The sequence below is a fragment of the Lepidochelys kempii genome, chromosome 1, assembly GCF_965140285.1.
Source record: "Lepidochelys kempii isolate rLepKem1 chromosome 1, rLepKem1.hap1, whole genome shotgun sequence".
In the NCBI taxonomy this organism is placed as follows: domain Eukaryota; kingdom Metazoa; phylum Chordata; order Testudines; family Cheloniidae; genus Lepidochelys; species Lepidochelys kempii.
The window spans coordinates 345,473,336-345,491,155 of NC_136380.1; the positions used below are offsets into that span (position 1 = coordinate 345,473,336).

General features: G+C 48.8%; 1 long non-coding RNA gene across 1 annotated transcript in view; it reads right to left on the reverse strand.

Moving 5' to 3' along the window:
• Positions 1–10,337, reverse strand: part of LOC140906978 (uncharacterized) — an 81,334-nt gene extending 70,997 nt beyond the window's left edge. Inside the window, exon 1 of the long non-coding RNA XR_012157328.2 lies at positions 10,202–10,337. This is a non-coding gene — a long non-coding RNA (uncharacterized LOC140906978). The remainder of the gene's footprint in view (positions 1–10,201) is intronic.
• Between the last annotated feature and the right edge of the window lie 7,483 nt (positions 10,338–17,820).

The window sequence follows — 17,820 nt, forward strand, 5'->3', positions numbered from 1 at the left end:
ATCAACTGAAATAAACAGAATGGCGGGCAGTGTTGCCTAATGGTTAGAACATGGAAAAAGGACTGAAAAGACCTACATTCAAAGCCTGGTTTTGTCTGTGACTTGTTATGACCTTGGGTGAGCCTCTTTACTGCTTCTGTGCTTTGGTTTCCCTATCCATAGGATGGGGCCATTACTACTTATCCACCTCCTGGCGGGGGGGAGGATCAGTCAGTTAAGGTCACCCATTGACTTCAGTGTGGTTGGGGCCACAGACACACACAGACCTCTCTGTAGAGCATTAGTACGGTAGTGGGTCGATTGATTTGGCCTGCCCTCAAAATCCTTTGCACTAGCTGGACTGATGCACACTTCCAAAGATCCTTGGTCTCAGTACCAAGGAGTGGCCCTTTGTTTTTTACAGAGGTAGTATGTGTGGAATCAGAGTCCCCTTGCCGTGCTGCTGTAACTCTGCTGACTTCAATAATTACACCCAGGAAAAACTGGTCCCCAGACATTCAGCATGACTGTGCTTCAAGATTCTTGTTGCAATCACAAGAGGATCCCGACGTGGTGGCATCATATTCTCCACCCGCCAAGGGAAGGAGAGAGGGAGAGAAGTGGGGTTGGAGGGAGCAGAGAGCCAAGGCGCAGGGAGGTGTTGCATTCACTCCTATTCTCCAGATTTAGGACTTGACGCCCGACACGTTTTCCTGCTTGAAAATGAGGTGTCGGCATGGCACGTCCCCATCGGGTCCTGCCCAGTCCCACTTTGATTTCAGACAGCAGCAGGCAGTCATTAACATTATTAATACAGCTGGCCCCAGCTATGTATCCAAGCAAGACTAATTACTATTTACCCAGTTGCTCTTCTTGTCTCTCTGCCCTTTGCCATGTCCTTCTTCCCCTCAGCTCTCGGTTGCCACTTTGCACAAATGTTCCCACCTCAGAGCAAGGCAGACAAAACAGCAGCAGAATTCTGCCCCATGACCCACTTAATATGACTTGCCCAGGTTATTAGCAAAGGCCAAATACCCCAAATCCTTCCTCGAATGATCAAGAAAAACAACATTTAATCGGATAAGAACCACTGTCCCATTAAAAACTAACTGAACAGCTGAGTACGTTCATCTTCTAAAGCTGGTATTAAGTTCTCCTTAAACAACTAATCACTATCAGTGTGGTCAAGGCACGGGGCTGGAAACCAGGACTCCTATGCTCTCTTCTCCCTGACTCACTGTGGGACCTCGGGCAACTCACACAGGGCCCAGTCCTGCTGCCACTGAAGTACATCACACAATGCCCAGCACCTGCAGCGGGAGCAGGTTTTCATGGAATCTTTGCCTCAGTTTCCCCACTCTATGATATGAGGACGACAGTACTGACCCACGGCAGACAGGGGTTGTGAGGCTCAGCGTGCTGCTGTGTGTCAAGTGTTTGAGAACCTGGGAGGGCAGGTGCTTTAGATGCATTAAGAATTACTATGGCCTAGGGCAGGGTCAGCCAAAGGACAAGTGAAAAGTCACTGAGGCTTTGAGGTGCTCTGCCCCACTCAGGCTCAGCTTCCAGTTCATGTCTGAGACGGCCCTGTGCTCCACTCATTCTGTGGCTTAGCCAGCACTTCAGTCTGCAGTAAACTCAGCTCATTCCACCTGCCAGATCCTTACCCCTATCCAAAGGAGGATGGAACCAAATGGAAACAGCATCTCTGACATCTCTGCAGTCCCATTCTGCTCCCACCAGAGCGAATGGCCAAACCTGTGCCGACCTCAGTGGCTGCTGGCAGGGGTCCCCTAGACAGGCACAGGAGAGGGGCAAGGGTAGCAGTGCCATCCACCATCAGCGGTCCGTTAGCTGATGGCAGTGCGCTCACTCCTGCTTCTCTTGCGCGTGCCTGTTAATCAGGAGCTGTCTGCACCTGAATATTCATGGCAACATGTCAGGGCACTGCCCTGCAAACACCACGTGAAACACACATGTACAACTGCCAAGTCCCATCTGCTGAGCCGCTGGAGTGAGGGACCTAAAGGGCCCAAACATTGTGTGTGTGGGTCTGTCTGTCTCCGTGGCTGATTTTACCCTTAAGAAAAACCAGGGAAATCTGAATCAAAAGACATTTTACACCCCAGCACCTGGTGCAGATCACTAATGGCCTCCCATTCTGCCTACAGGGCAGAATCTCGCTTCCAGGAAAGGCTGTTCTGGGGCTCAGCCTGGGAAAGCCAGGAGCACATTGCAGTCGCACTCCAGGGTTTGTAGGTCTCTTTGGGTACATCTACTGTGCAAAAAACCACCTTGGGCAGCCAGTCTCAGATCTTGGGTCATCGGATGCAGGCTCACGCTATGGGGATAAACATAGCAGTGTCGACACTCCTGCTTAGGCTGGAGCTGGGCTCTGAAACCTGCTGAGCGGGGTGGATCTCAGAGCCCGAGCTCCAGCTCAACTGGGACCGTCTACACTTCTATTTTTAGCCCATAGCAAGAGCCCCCTGAGCCTGAGTCAGTTGACCCTGGCTCTGAGATTCACTGCTGCAGGGTGTTTTTGTTTTTGCAGTGCAGACGCACCCTCTCTTACCCCTGGAAGGGAAGGATCTCCTCCCTTTACGAAAATACACCTTCCCATCCCTTACTCTACCCCCCATATGCCACCACGCAAAACATGTCTGGCAAAGATCAGTGTGCAGCTAAAAGGCAAAAGAGCCATATGCAAGGCTGATAGTAACACACACCGCCTGAGACACAAATGCTGCCTTGGCCGACATCCACTTGCAAGGCAAACACCTTCATGGAACAGAGAACAACTCAAGGAACAGAATTTACCAGCACCGTTGGCCCTAACTGGCAAATTTCTTGGTACCATCTTCCCAGCACCAGAGACCAAGAGTTGAATGGGCCATGGAGAGTACACCCCTGCCCCCCCAGCCTAAAGTTGGGTCCCTCCTGGTCAAGGCGGCGGAAGCTTGCACTGCTATTGCCCAGGTTCTATAAATAACCCAACCATTTGAATCTTCAGACCTGCCCATTTAAATACCTTTAACCATCACTAAATTCATTTCAGAATAAAGACGGGAAAGAGGCATGGTTTGGTTATTGTACACGTTCACACAATGTGTAATTACCTTGTGGAACTCATTGCCACTGGATGTCCTTAGCAAGATTCACAGAGGGACTGGATGTTCACCTGGATTGCTATTGTAACTTTGGCTATTCTCGTTAATACTTTTTTTAAAAAAAAGTCTGAAAGTGGATAAACCCTCCTCATGCTTCAGGGCTTAAATCAGTCTTTGAGTATTAGGGGATAAGAGGAGACTTCCCTGGGGTAAATTATCCCCCATCTGCCTGCTGCAGGGGTTCTTGCGTCTTCCTCTGAAGCAGCTGGCATTGGCCACTGTCAGAGACAGCCTTCTGGATTAAATGGACCTTGGTCTGATCTGGTCTGGCAATTCTTACGTAAACTGTAGTTTCAAATGAGCCATGTGCGTGGTGCTGTACATTCCAATTGTTGATTCTAAATCTGCTAACCCACATGTGCAGGGGTCATACACTGGGGAAAACTTAGCTCGGTCTCCCCATTTGGGGAAAACAATCCAGGGATGAGCCTCTCCATACTCCAGCTCAGGGCTTTGTAATAACCAAAGAGACACTGTCCCCACAAACCGTGCTGGGGAATCTCCGAAGCAGCACAGTCATGATCAATGAAACTGATTGTTTCATACCCCACTACTGCGTCTCCGTCTTTTGAGTCCTGTGAGCGTAGCTCCTGGGGTAATAGGCCCAAAGAGAACAGCACACAATAGTGTTATTACTCCAGGAGGTTGGTACTGGAGTCTTCCCCCCACCCCACTAGTCCCTCTACCATCCATAACATCACGGCCATTAGAGTTTTAGCTATAGAATCATACTGGAGTATCTCATACATTCCCACTGAGCTCAGACAGGTTACAATGGTGGCAGAACCATACACACTCATCTCTTTACACTGCCATTGAAATGAGAGCCGTTGAGTCTCAGTGACCACGGAGAGCATCTCTTAGTATCGGTCCATGAATTTGGAACATGCCCCTAACTGTCGTGTCACACACGTCCACGATGACCTGGGTGACGTGGGGTTATAGCAGCAGAGCTGAAGGATCTCAGATGCTCCCAGAGAGATTGTGCTGGGTCTTCCAAATACAAAGAGCAAGGCATGTACGGTACAGACAAGGTGGCCTATTTCAAACTGAAACAAGAAGGAAAGAAAGAACAAAAGTAAAGTCTCCACAAGAGAGAAAGCAGAGCGCTTATGTCTTACTCTATAAAATCTTCCCTCTAGAATCCCCTTCCCTCTGCAAAGGACCCATCCCCAGCCTAGCAGGGAAGCTAGTGTGTGTACTAGGCACATCCACTGGTGTGGTATAGAGATGCCATCGTCACAGTTACTTATGCCACTGGCACTAGTATTCTATCTCCATGATCTAGCATAAAACCCTGGAAGTACCATCTCAGATGAGCAAAGATTCTAGGAACAGACTCTGAGAGATGGCAGGACCATGAATTCCAATAGCCCCACCACATTCCCAGTGCTTTTTAAAGAGCTGGAAGGAATATAAAGAGACGCCTGATTTCCTTCCCTTTCCTGCATGGCGTCTAGCGGCAAAGCAAAGGGCATGAAATGAAAGCAGTTTAGGGAGAATTTTGCTGGTGATATTTCATGCTGCCCCAAGTCTATTCTTTCCTACTGAGTGTTCCCAGCTTGAATATTGAGCAAGCCCAGCTTCAAACCACACATGGAGGTGATGAATTGCTGCTGAATGCAGACTGAAGTTTTGAGCCAACAATTATCTTTCTCTCAAGACTTTTGTCTCACCAGGATCTAAGGAACAAAATACATTTGAATTGTTCTTCTGCACAGCAAGTGGAATCTTTAAACGAATCGGGGCTCTGGATAACTCATTACTGGGGGTGAAATGCCTGGTGATGTGTTGGTTTTTGTGCAAGCATGTTATGGGCGAGGAATTAACTTCACTGTGTTGTGAGAAGGATCTGTTCTGAAACTATTAACGACTTGAGCAAAATCCCAGGACCGGCTTCTCATTACAACCCCCGCTAGGAAAATGAGGAAACAGAGAAGGCCCTTGTCATGGGAATCCACCTCCTGTGGGAATCTCGGGATCGAAAAGAAAGGATTCCCTTCAGGGAAAGTGGGTTTTGATCCCACCCATGAAAAAGAAGGTGTATCTAGCCACTTAAATTGCCCTGTCAGCAGCTTTTGTTCAGGGGTGGGGATGTCTTAAGGACCAGGGCCAAAGGTGATCAGCGATTTTGGGGGCTGAACTTCACACACTTTAAAGGGACCTGAATTTCATAGGGTCAGCGCTCACCACTTTCTGCATCAGGTCCTTTTAAGGTGTCAAGTTGAGCATCCAGAAATTGAGCCCCCTTTCCCCCCTTTTGGAAAAGGTTGGCCTGGGTTTGCCTGACACATTAATTTTCCATAAAGATTGACTTGGTCTTTCTGTCTCTCTCACACACGTAACTGGCCCCCAATTCCATTGTATCTGAGCACGTCACCGCCTTTAATGCAACACAACACCCTGTAAGGTAGCGAAGTGCGTTCGTCCCTATTTGACAGACGAAGGCATATGGAAACCAAGCGACTTGCCTAAGGCCACACAGGAAGTCAGTGGTACAGCTGGGAATTGAATCCTAGGCGAGCACCCTAATCTCCGAGACATCCTTCCTCCTTTGGGTAGATACCCACATTGAAAACTGCATGGAATTACATGTAGGAGGTTGTGGCTCTTGCAGGTAAGACCCTGAAACCAGGGACTGCTCCGCATGGAGATTAAAGACTCCCTTGCACTTCCCACAAGAGGAAGAGTTTGTTCTGAGATGCTTGGCCAGAATTACCCCTTCCTTGTGTTTCAGTGATTGCTGTTTTCCAACCCAAAAGCAATGCAATTTCTCCAGGAGGGAAGTGTTTCCTGTATGTATGGAGTTTGCAGACAGGCACAGATCCCCCAGCCAGATATTGTTATTAAGTGAAAAGTTACACTGGGTATAAATCAGGGGGAGTTTGATACTCAGGATCTGCAGAGCTCCTCCGGTCTGCTGCTGTAATGCTGCTAAACTCTGCAGGAGGGGAGCTGGAGAGATCCTTAACTCCATCCGCAGTTTGGATGACACTGGATGTTAAGGGCCTGATCGGAAGCCCAGAGAAGTCAATGGAAAGACTATGGAACTCCCTTCTAGAGGAAATGAGAATGACCAGACCTCATGTCTCCAGAACAAAATACAAGACTCACTTGTTCAGCCTCCCCTCCCCACACCCATACCCACTCACCCACCCACACAGCAGAGAAGAGTGTCATATGGGAAGAAGGGAGATATCTAGCCCCCTTGTTGGACCTTTTCCAAGAGTGTACTACCCCTTTAAGGGTAGGCTGGCGCCTATGCCTTGGAGAGCCTGGGGTGTAATCAAGGAGGCCCTGCCCTCACCCTAGTGTTGGGCTATTTAAACGGGAACCAGAAGCTAAGGAGAGGGGGGAGTAGAAACTATACAGGCTCCAGTGGGTGCTGCCTTCCCAATTGGGAGCACATATTTAGTCACAGATGCACTGGACCTCACTCCCTCTTAAAGGGGCCAGTCACTGTGTGACAGGTGCTGTGTCGTGTTAGCTCTATCCTAGGGAGGTGTTGAGGTACTACAATGATGAGGGCCTGATGTGATCCTAGATGGATGGATTCGATAGACACGGAAGAGAGTTAACATCATCCCTAATTGCTCCATCTAGCAATGATCCCACTCTTCACACCTCTAGTGCCCTTCATGCTGGGATCGCAAAGCACTTTAAAACATAACGATTTCTGCAACACCCCAATTATCCTCAACATATGGTGTGGAAACTGAGGCACGGAGCAGTTAAGTGATTTACTCAAGCTCATGCAGTAAATCAGTGGTAGCACAGGAAACAGAACCCACGTGCCCCAATTCTTAGTCTGCTCCTCTGCCCATGCTCCCTTCCAAAGCCCACCACTCGCAATCTGACATGTCAGCTACAGCTAAGGGGGCCTGAGCAGCAGGAATTGACTCCTCCAGGGCTGGTCCCTGGATCACGCTGTAATAGGTGCTGCACAGAAATAAGATGGCTCAAAGAGATTTCATGGAACAGGGGAGGATATCATCGCACAGCTCGGAGACTCTCACCCTCCTTGGTTAACCAAGGCTCAGCGTCACAGATTTATTGCGGTCTCTGGTTTCCTGGCAGCGGCAGCAACCAGAGTTGTTCTAAAACCGAGCAATATTACAGTGACATCAGATTAAAGAGCTTCCATTTCAAAAAACCAGAGGAGACTTAATAGTGATTAGTAACGATGCAGCCACTCGCTGGATTACAGGCTCCCTGATGGATGTGCTTCCCATTCAAGGAAAATACACTGAGCAGTTAGTGAATGATGTCGCTAGACTCTGTGCCCTAAACCCAGCGCACTTAGGATGATATGCAGATCCCAGCACACCCAGAGCTTACAGTAACATTAGCAGCAGCCACACAGCCTGCATCCTAAAAGCTCAAAGTGGATTCACAACTGTCTGCTGTGTTACTGGAAGCTACTTAACATGCTGGTGTCATCCTGGCTCTTTCTCCCCGGCCCTCCTTTGCAGCTTCCCTCCCAGCCTGTAAAAACAAACCCACACAGGCATGTTTGCTGCAGTGTTTCCTAGATGCTTCCTTATTGTTCCTATGAGGCCTCAAACCGTGACCCGAGAACGGGAGGTGTGCAGAGACCGGGAGCTTTCCTACCCACCCAATGTGCAACAGTGATTGCCAGCTAAACCAATGAACGCGCCACTCTCTGCACCTCAGGTCACGTGCCCCTGTCCCGGGGTGGCCAAGCCCAAACATTCCAAAACGCGAGACTGCTTCAAAATCTGAGATTACAAGTAAACGGGGGGGGGGGGCTCTTTTTCTTTGCCTTCTGGACTTTGAGCGTTCAGATTTAAACTCAGGTCACATTTCCAAGTTTTTTCTCTGCAGTCATGCGGGCTAGAAATGTACTTGTTTCTCTGTAATGAAAGCTGAGATTCTCCTGCAATCATCTCACACCAAGAGCCAGGGCTTGAAGTGAAACAACAAATATAATGAGACCTCACAATAAAAGAGCGAGAGTTGGGAACTCTGCAATTGTTATCAACGCCCAGGCTCCTCACCCCCACAACTAACTTCCTTGCAAGTTGCAAGCTGTACTGTTTAAAGAGGGCCGCGGCAGAATATCGTTTTTTTTAAAAAAGAAATAACTTTAGAAGGCATTCAAGCTGACAATGGCCCCTTTAAAAATAACCCACCATTGAAAAAATACAAGTAAAGAAAACCACTTGAAATGAGGAATGGGGCAGAGAAGGGGAGAAATAGTATTGGCAGCCTGGCTAGAGAAGGACGTAGGGCAGTAAGGACTCGCCATGCATCTGGTCTCCTCAGCTTCCATCCTGAAATACACCTCCAACCAGCCCCTCGACGAAGCTGTCTATGCCTCCCCTTCATCCAGCCCCCTGGCCATGTCTTTCTTATGGGCCAGCAGGCTTAGAAGACTGGGACTCCCTAGTGTAACTTACTGGTCAGCGGGAGGCTGGTAGATGGGGAGCCAGGGACTGTGACAATACCACCTAGCTCTAACATAGCACTTTTCCCTCAGTAGATCTCAAAGGGCTCTGCATTAGCTGCATTTTACACCCAGGGAAACTGAGGCAGAGAGCGGGGGATGTGACTTGCCCAAGGTCACCCAGCAGACCAGTGGGAAAGCAGGGAACTGAAGTGGTCTTTACCCGCTGGGGTGGGGGAGGGGGTGTAGGTTGGGCTGGCTGTGAGCTCTGGGGAAGAAAGGACTGGGGAGATCAGCTCTACAGCACAGACCACGCTGGGAGAGGAGCAGGGCAGGACAACAAATGTTGTGCCACACACCACCATTCAACAGGGAGCAATTCCCATCTGCTGGGTGACTGGCAAACAAGTGTGGCTTTGCACTGGAGCTGTGCAGAAAATGTATGGCTGCAGGATTGCTAACCCCAAACGCTCAACAATCATGAGTCAGGCTCACCAAAAGTCATGAGATTATGTAAACACAATAGATGTGGGGTTCTTTGTATTTGCCTTCTGTTTTTTCAGCCTTTAGGGTGCACCGGGGTCACATTTTGAAGCTTTCTCCACAGCCACAAGGGCTAGAAACTTACTTTTTCTTTAAGAATGAAGGCTGAAATCATTACAGAGCCACATGACTCCAGGAGCTGGGGCTTTAAGGAAAACCGTAAATATCATGCGCCTCCTGACAAAATCATGAAAGTTGACAACGCTGCGTCTGTGCTGCTGTCTTAGGCCCTGATCCCACAGAAATGCCTGCATCTGAGTAGCTCCACGGAAGTCAATGGGATTACTCACGTGCATAAAGCCAAGCATGTGCATAAGGAGTCACAGTATCCAGACTGTGAATGCTCGACATTCAGCTCGGATCCTTGCCCAGTGCCATGTGAATTAAGGGATTTCCTCTCTGCTCAGCTTAAATCTCAGTGCAGCCCTATAATACTAAAATAAGGGCAGTAATAAGCCCCAAACCTTGGACCCCCTCGAATCCGCCAGTATTCGTGCTGAATTCCCAACCATTCCTGATCAACAACCCGACTGGGACTGAACTCTAAAAGCAGTAGTTACCCCGAGGCACCCCGGGGCTATTAGTCTGTAAAGCCTTCATAATTCAGGATCAAGCCACCCCAGGGACCGCGTGCTGCCCTAGCGCCCGTCCCAGCGATTAGGGTCAGGGTGGCATGTACGGCGGTGTGGCTGGGAGGCCAGGCTGTGGGACTCTGGCTCTAATATGTGTTGGTTTTACTGCTAGGTGCCCAGGGGTTTCTGGGCATGAGGAGCCCCCAAGAAGCAACGTCTCAGTAACAAGAAAAGGAGGACTCGTGGCACCTTAGAGACTAACCAATTTATCTGAGCATAAGCTTTCGTGAGCTACAGCTCACTTCATCAACAGTCATTTCTCCTATGAATTGTGCCTTCCTTGGGAATCTTGCATGCCACAGCCACGAGTGGAAGGGAAAGGGTTAAACCGGCCAGAGGCTGCTTTTCAAAGCCCTTTGCTCCCTTCAGCACAATGGCTGCGTGTTCTTGCCTTCCCCAACAGTCCCTGGCCTGAGAGAGAATCCAACTAATTACCTTTCATTACCCAAACTAATTACCTCCTTAATTACCTGGCATCTTTGTTGGTGTAGAGCAGACAGTTCCGGGCCAGAGCTCCGTGCTCACTGGGGCGCTGCCTGGCTGGGGGGAAGAGGTAAGTGGGGAAGCGGGATACTGGGAGGAAGCACAGGCAGGAACGTCTGTGAGGGGAGGGCTCCTGCCTCATACTGAGAATGAGGGGTGATCAGCAGGTTATCTCAAGTGCTTATATACGAATGCACAAAGCCTTGGAAAGAAGCAGAGAGAACTGGAGGTCCTGGTGATGTCAAGGAATTATGACGTGATTGGAATAACAGAGACTTGGTGGGATAACTCACATGACTGGAGTACTGTCATGGATGGTTATAAACTGTTCAGGAAGGACAGGCAGGGCAGAAAAGGTGGGGGAGTTGCATTGTATGTAAGAGAGCAATAGGACTGCTCAGAGCTCCGGTACGAAACTGCAGAAAAACCTGAGTGTCTCTGGATTAAGTTTAGAAGTGTGAGCAACAAGAGTGATGTCGTGGTGGGAGTCTGCTATAGACCACTGGACCAGGGGGATGAGGTGGATGAGGCTTTCTTCCGGCAGCTCGCAGAAGCTACTAGATCGCACGCCCTGGTTCTCATGGGTGACTTTAATTTTCCCGATATCTGCTGGGAGAGCATTACAGCAGTGCACAGACAATCCAGGAAGTTTTTGAAAAGCGTAGGGGACAATTTCCTGGTGCAAGTGCTAGAGGAGCCAACTGGGGGGGAGCTTTTCTTCACCTGCTGCTCACAAACAGGGAAGAATTAGTGGGGGAAGCAAAAGTGGATGGGAATCTGGGAGGCAGTGACCATGAGTTGGTTGAGTTCAGGATCCTGACACAGGGAAGAAAGGTAAGCAGCAGGATACGGACCCTGGACTTCAGGAAAGCAGACTTCGACTCCCTCAGGGAACGGATGGGTAGGATCCCCTGGGGGACTAACATGAAGGGGAAAGGAGTCCAGGAGAGCTGGCTGTATTTCAAGGAATCCCTGTTGAGGTTACAGGAACAAACCATCCGGATGTGTCGAAAGAATAGTAAATATGGCAGGTGACCAGCTTGGCTTAACGGTGAAATCCTAGCGGATCTTAAACATAAAAAAGAAGCTTACAAGAAGTGGAAGGTTGGACATATGACCAGGGAAGAGTATAAAAATATTGCTCGGGCATGTAGGAATGAAATCAGGAGGGCCAAATCGCACCTGGAGCTGCAGCTAGTGAGAGATGTCAAGAGTAACAAGAAGGGTTTCTTCAGGTATGTTGGCAACAAGAAGAAAGCCAAGGAAAGTGTGGGCCCCTTAATGAATGAGGGAGGCAACCTAGTGACAGAGGATGTGGAAAAAGCTAATGTACTCAATGCTTTTTTTGCCTCTGTCTTCACGAACAAGGTCAGCTTCCAGACTGCTGCGCTGGGCATCGCAACATGGGGAATAGATGGCCAGCCCTCTGTGGAGAAAGAGGTGGTTAGGGACTATTTAGAAAAGCTGGACATGCACAAGTCCATGGGGCCAGACGAGTTGCATCCGAGAGTGCTAAAGGAATTGGTGGCTGTGATTGCAGAGCCATTGGCCATTATCTTTGAAAACTCGTGGCTAACGGGGGAAGTCCCGGATGACTGGAAAAAGGCTAATGTAGTGCCAATCTTTAAAAAAGGGAAGAAGTAGGATCCTGGGAACTACAGGCCAGTCAGCCTCACCTCAGTCCCTGGAAAAATCATGGAGCAGGTCCTCAAAGAATCAATCCTGAAGCACTTACATGAGAGGAAAGTGATCAGGAACAGTCAGCATGGATTCACCAAGGGAAGGTCATGCCTGACTAATCTAATCGCCTTCTTCGATGAGATTACTGATTCTGTGGATGAAGGGAAAGCAGTGGATGTATTGTTTCTTGACTTTAGCAAAGCTATTGACACCGTCTCCCACAGTATTCTTGTCAGCAAGTTAAAGAAGTATGGGCTGGATGAATGGACTATAAGGTGGGTAGAAAGTTGGCTAGACTGTCGGGCTCAACGGGTAGTGATCAATGGCTCCATGTCTAGTTGGCAGCCGGTATTAAGTGGAGTGCCCCAGGGGTCGGTCCTCGGGCCGGTTTTGTTCAATATCTTCATAAATGATCTGGAGGATGGTGTGGATTGCACTTTCAGCAAATTTGCGGATGATACTAAACTGGGAGGAGTGGTAGATACGCTGGAGGGCAGGGATAGGATACAGAGGGACCTAGACAAATTGGAGGATTGGGCCAAAAGAAATCTGATGAGGTTCAATAAGGATAAGTGCAGGGTCCTGCACTTAGGACGGAAGAACCCAATGCACAGCTACAGACTAGGGACCGAATGGCTAGGCAGCAGTTCTGCGGAAAAGAACCTAGGGTGACAGTGGACGAGAAGCTGGATATGAGTCAGCAGTGTGCCCTTGTTGCCAAGAAGGCCAATGGCATTTTGGGATGTATAAGTAGGGGCATTGCCAGCAGATCGAGGGACGTGATCATTCCCCTCTCATTGGTGAGGCCTCATCTGGAGTACTGTGTCCAGTTTTGGGCCCCACACTACAAGAAGGATGTGGATAAATTGGAGAGAGTCCAGCGAAGGGCAACAAAAATGATTAGGGGTCTGGAACACATGACTTATGAAGAGAGGCTGAGGGAACTGGGATTGTTTAGTCTGCAGAAGAGAAGAATGAGGGGGGATTTGATAGCTGCTTTCAACTACCTGAGAGGTGGTTCCAGAGAGGATGGATCTAGACTATTCTCAGTGGTACCGGATGACAGGACAAGGAGTAATGGTCTCAAGTTGCAGTGAGGGAGGTTTAGGTTGGATTTTAGGAAAAACTTTTTCACTAGGAGGGTGGTGAAACACTGGAATGCGTTATCTAGGGAGGTGGTAGAATCTCCTTCCTTAGAAGTTTTTAAGGTCAGGCTTGACAAAGCCCTGGCTGGGATGATTTAATTGGGGATTGGTCCTGCTTTGAGCAGGGGGTTGGACTAGATGACCTCCTGAGGTCCCTTCCAACCCTGATATTCTATGATTCTATGAAGAGGAAGCCCCACTTGACAGTGACCACGATCCCTGCCACTGCTGGCTGTCCATGCTCCCCAAGCTGGTCTCCTCCCTCCGAGTGCAGGCCGGTGCCTGAGCTCCCCGGCGGGTTCCGAACAGAACTAGGCTTCTCACAGGAAGCACCAAAACGGGCTCTTTGCCCTTTATGGCTTCACTGTGAGGTACGAAGCCCAGGTGCCACGAAAGCCCTTTCGCCGTATACACTTTTCAGGACAGGAATCTCCATCCCTAACGATGCCACAGAGCGACATCCACCTTCAAGCCAGCAGGGACCCGGTTCACTCACGGCACCCTTCCATGGGGCCATCTGCAGCAACACTGCTGGCTGACAATGGCTGGAGAGGACACGCACGCTTAGAATAAAGAAACTGGCAGATCTATGCACCCGCACGCTTCTATCGTTGTCACCCGCCCTACTGCAACCCCATTTGTTTGCTGTGCCCAAAGCTTGCCTCTTGTCTTAACCTAGCCTGTATGTTCTTCTAGGCAAGGATTGTTGTTTCTTACTATGTATGCGTACTGCACCTGGCTGGCACCAGTCACAGCCCTGATCCGGTTCCCCCTGCTGGACACTCACCAGGTTGTGGTGTCTGGATCCCGACATGCTGCACCTGTGCGTGTTAAAGCTTTCTGCAGGCTCTGCCTCTGGCTCGAGGTGCACTCTCAGGATCAGATTTCTAGCACCCCCATTCTGAAAGTTTAGCCTCCACAGTCCAGTTACCTATGCCCTGAGGCTAATGCTGGCTCCCCCAGACTCCCCAGTTGTTTAAGCATGCCGTTCCCCAGAGCTTCATCCTTGGGGGCATTCTGGTTTACAGTTCACCTCTTCAGGGACATGGGATAGTTGAAGCAAACAGATGCAGGCTTCGCAAAAAGTTTCTATTCCAGTTACTCTTTATCTTAGGTAGCACAAAAGATATACAGATCTAGGCAAAACACCTGCACGCCAGTCCTTGCCTCAGTTTTCCATCACTCAAGTGGCTCTTTGGGCTAGACTCTTTTCAGGGTTCAAGGTGCCCTCTGATGGCCCACACTTTTACATCTCCTTGCTTCTTCTCTGACACACAGCGTCTCTCCGTGACGTCTGCAGCAGTTTCCTCCAGCCTTGGCTGGTCCTGAAGTCAAAAAGCACCTCTCTGCAATGAAAGCATGGCCTTCTGTCCTTCTCTCCTGCCCCAAGCTGCCTTTGTGCGACTGACTGACCCAGTCTCTGTGTTTTTAAAGGGCTGTGCCAACAACTCCTCTCTTCATTACTATTATTTTTATTGATTTGTACTATCGTATTCCTAATCGTCTCATTCATGGACCAGGACCTTTGTATTAGGCACTGTACAAACACAGAACATAGCCAGTCCCTGCCCCCAGAAGCTTACAACAGGCAACCGCCTCTGGAGAGAAGTTGGAGAAAACTGTTTTTTCTAGGTACAATTACTCCTTTGTTTTGCTCAGGCCTCATCTATTCAGGTGCTGATTGTCCTTAATGACTGGCCTATTTATAGACAGAATTGCAGGCGCCACTCCCCTATCTCCCTTGCACAAGGCATATGAGACAAGAACAAGTATAACCATAAGGGCTTAAACATGCAGAGTTCAGAATCTCAAACAAAATTCATACGCTAGACACCCAGTCCCCAGATGGTCACAAGATCTTGGGGCACTACTTTATATAATCATTAGGCTTTCCCTCAGGAGGAAATGGGCAATATATTTGGAGGGCCTGAAAATAGGGACGCTTGAGGCTGTAATCTGAATGGTCACTCTCTCCCTGACCAGCTGAGTGGGGAAAGGTGATGTTGACTCCAATCAGCAAGCCAAGTTCAAGGAAAACATTTGCTAATTGCAAATTCACTGGCCAAAATTCAGAATTCCACTGTCATTTACCGACTGATAAAGAAGGCATCTAACTTTACATCGCATGCAGATTCAGGGCTATCACACCCATCTCTTGGCCAATTAGCATTTATGTTGGAGAGGGTAAGAGAACGGGACTGATCCACAGATTTCCAGTTGTCTTACAGGTGAACTGCAGCATGAGAGGCAGGGTGGTCCAGTGGCTAGGATACCTGGGTTCTTTTCCTGGCTCTGCAATTGATGTTCTGCACGACCACGGGGGAGTGGCTTTACTTCTCTGTTTTTCATCCCACCCACGATCTGCCCTGTCTACTTAGCAAAGTTTTTGGGGCTCAAATTAACTCTTACCACGTGCCTATACAATGCCTAATGCAACAAGACCCTGATCTTGACGAGGGGCCTTTAGGTGCTAATGGACTACAAAGAAAGCTATACACAGTAAATCACATTAAAAAAATTGGTTCTGTTCTGTGCTCTACAAAGTATGTATTCTAATCCGCAACCACACCACGCCTCAGCTGGAGAAAGGGATATACGCTTCAGGCTACTGCCTTGAGGGATATTCCTGTTCAACACCTCCAAAGACCTTAGAATATATCATAGAATATCAGGGTTGGAAGGGACCCCAGAAGGTCATCTAGTCCAACCCCCTGCTCAAAGCAGGACCAATTCCCAGTTAAATCATCCCAGCCAGGGCTTTGTCAAGCCTGACCTTAAAAACCTCTAAGGAAGGAGATTCTACCACCTCCCTAGGTAACGCATTCCAGTGTTTCACCACCCTCTTAGTGAAAAAGTTTTTCCTAATATCCAATCTAAACCTCCCCCACTGCAACTTGAGACCATTACTCCTCGTTCTGTCATCTGCTACCATTGAGAACAGTCTAGAGCCATCCTCTTTGGAACCCCCTTTCAGGTAGTTGAAAGCAGCTATCAAATCCCCCCTCATTCTTCTCTTCTGCAGGCTAAACAATCCCAGCTCCCTCAGCCTCTCCTCATAACTCATGTGTTCCAGTCCCCTAATCATTTTTGTTGCCCTTCGCTGGACTCTCTCCAATTTATCCACATCCTTCTTGAAGTGTGGGGCCCAAAACTGGACACAGTACTCCAGATGAGGCCTCACCAATGTCGAATAGAGGGGAACGATCACGTCCCTCGATCTGCTCGCTATGCCCCTACTTATACATCCCAAAATGCCATTGGCCTTCTTGGCAACAAGGGCACACTGCTGACTCATATCCAGCTTCTCGTCCACTGTCACCCCTAGGTCCTTTTCTGCAGAACTGCTGCCTAGCCATTCGGTCCCTAGTCTGTAGCTGTGCATTGGGTTCTTCCGTCCTAAGTGCAGGACCCTGCACTTATCCTTATTGAACCTCATCAGATTCCTTTTGGCCCAATCTTCCAATTGGTCTAGGTCCTTCTGTATCCTATCCCTCCCCTCCAGCGTATCTACCACTCCTCCCAGTTTAGTATCATCCGCAAATTTGCTGAGAGTGCAATCCACACCATCCTCCAGATCATTTATGAAGATAACCATAAAGCATAACCTTGCCCTGGTCCTTCAGCAGAGGAGGACATGGACCAATATTCCCGTTATTTCAAATGCGGGTGGGGGACTGCAAGGAGATGTAAAACCCTTTCCCCTTCCTGTCGAGAGAGTCTGAGTCAGTATTTTCATATCATGCTAATAAATGCTAATTGGGTCAGAGAAAGGAGCAATAATCCTGCAGCCTGCCTGAGCAGCATAGCTAGGAAGTGTCACAAAATGCCAGTAAGGCTGTACTTTGCCAGCTAGCAGATTTCACAATGGCAGATAGTTTCCTTGAGCTTCGCAGCTTGACAGTACTGCAGAGAAATGGGTTTCATCCTTGGCTGTCAGTACCAGGCACCTGTCTGCCATGCCCCTGGCTTTTCCCTCATTTATAGATTTGACAGCAAAGGTGTAAGGCAAATGGGGCAGCCTTTCAAACTTGACATGCAGGCAGCATAGCAAGACAGAAATAAGAAGGAAGTACTAAAACCAAGACCTTGTTACTAGGAGGCCTCTCCTCAGGTAGAAGACTTCAGTTCCAGAGATGACATTTAGCTGCACCAGATGGAGTCCCACCTGGATCTCCCCACTCCCCAAGACCTCCCAAAAAGGGCAGATCTAAATACAGCAAAGCAATGGCCTTCTGAGCCCTGGAGCTGACCCCATCACTCCTCTAACTGCATATAAAAGCTAATATGCAAGTGTCTTTCTTATTTTAACTGAATGCAGGGCTACCTTCAAAGGTGAAAGTGGCATCTCGGCAAGGTTATGTAATCACACACACACTCAAGGCTCTCCAGAGGAAAAGTACCAAGAGGTAGGGGCTGAGGAAAGAAAGCCTAGTGTTTTAAGGAGTTCTGTACTGGGAAAGCGTTTGAGTCCCGGGGCAGGACTGGTTACTCTACCACTGTTCAGTTGGAAGAGTTACTGGTTTGTTAAGCAGAAACAAAGAAAAAAGAAAGATCATAATGATGGGATTAGCCCATCACCATTGCTCTTTCTACTTCCAGTCTCACCATACCTGGCTAAAACCTTGGGCAAAACTGTCCTCTTAGACCACTGAGGAAAGCTAGCTAGAAGGCCAGTGAGGATATAGATTTTTTGGTATTATTAAAAGGTCCCAACTAAGATCAGGGCTCCATTGTGCTGGGAACTGTGCACAAAGAGAGTCAGGGACAGGCCCCTGCCCCAA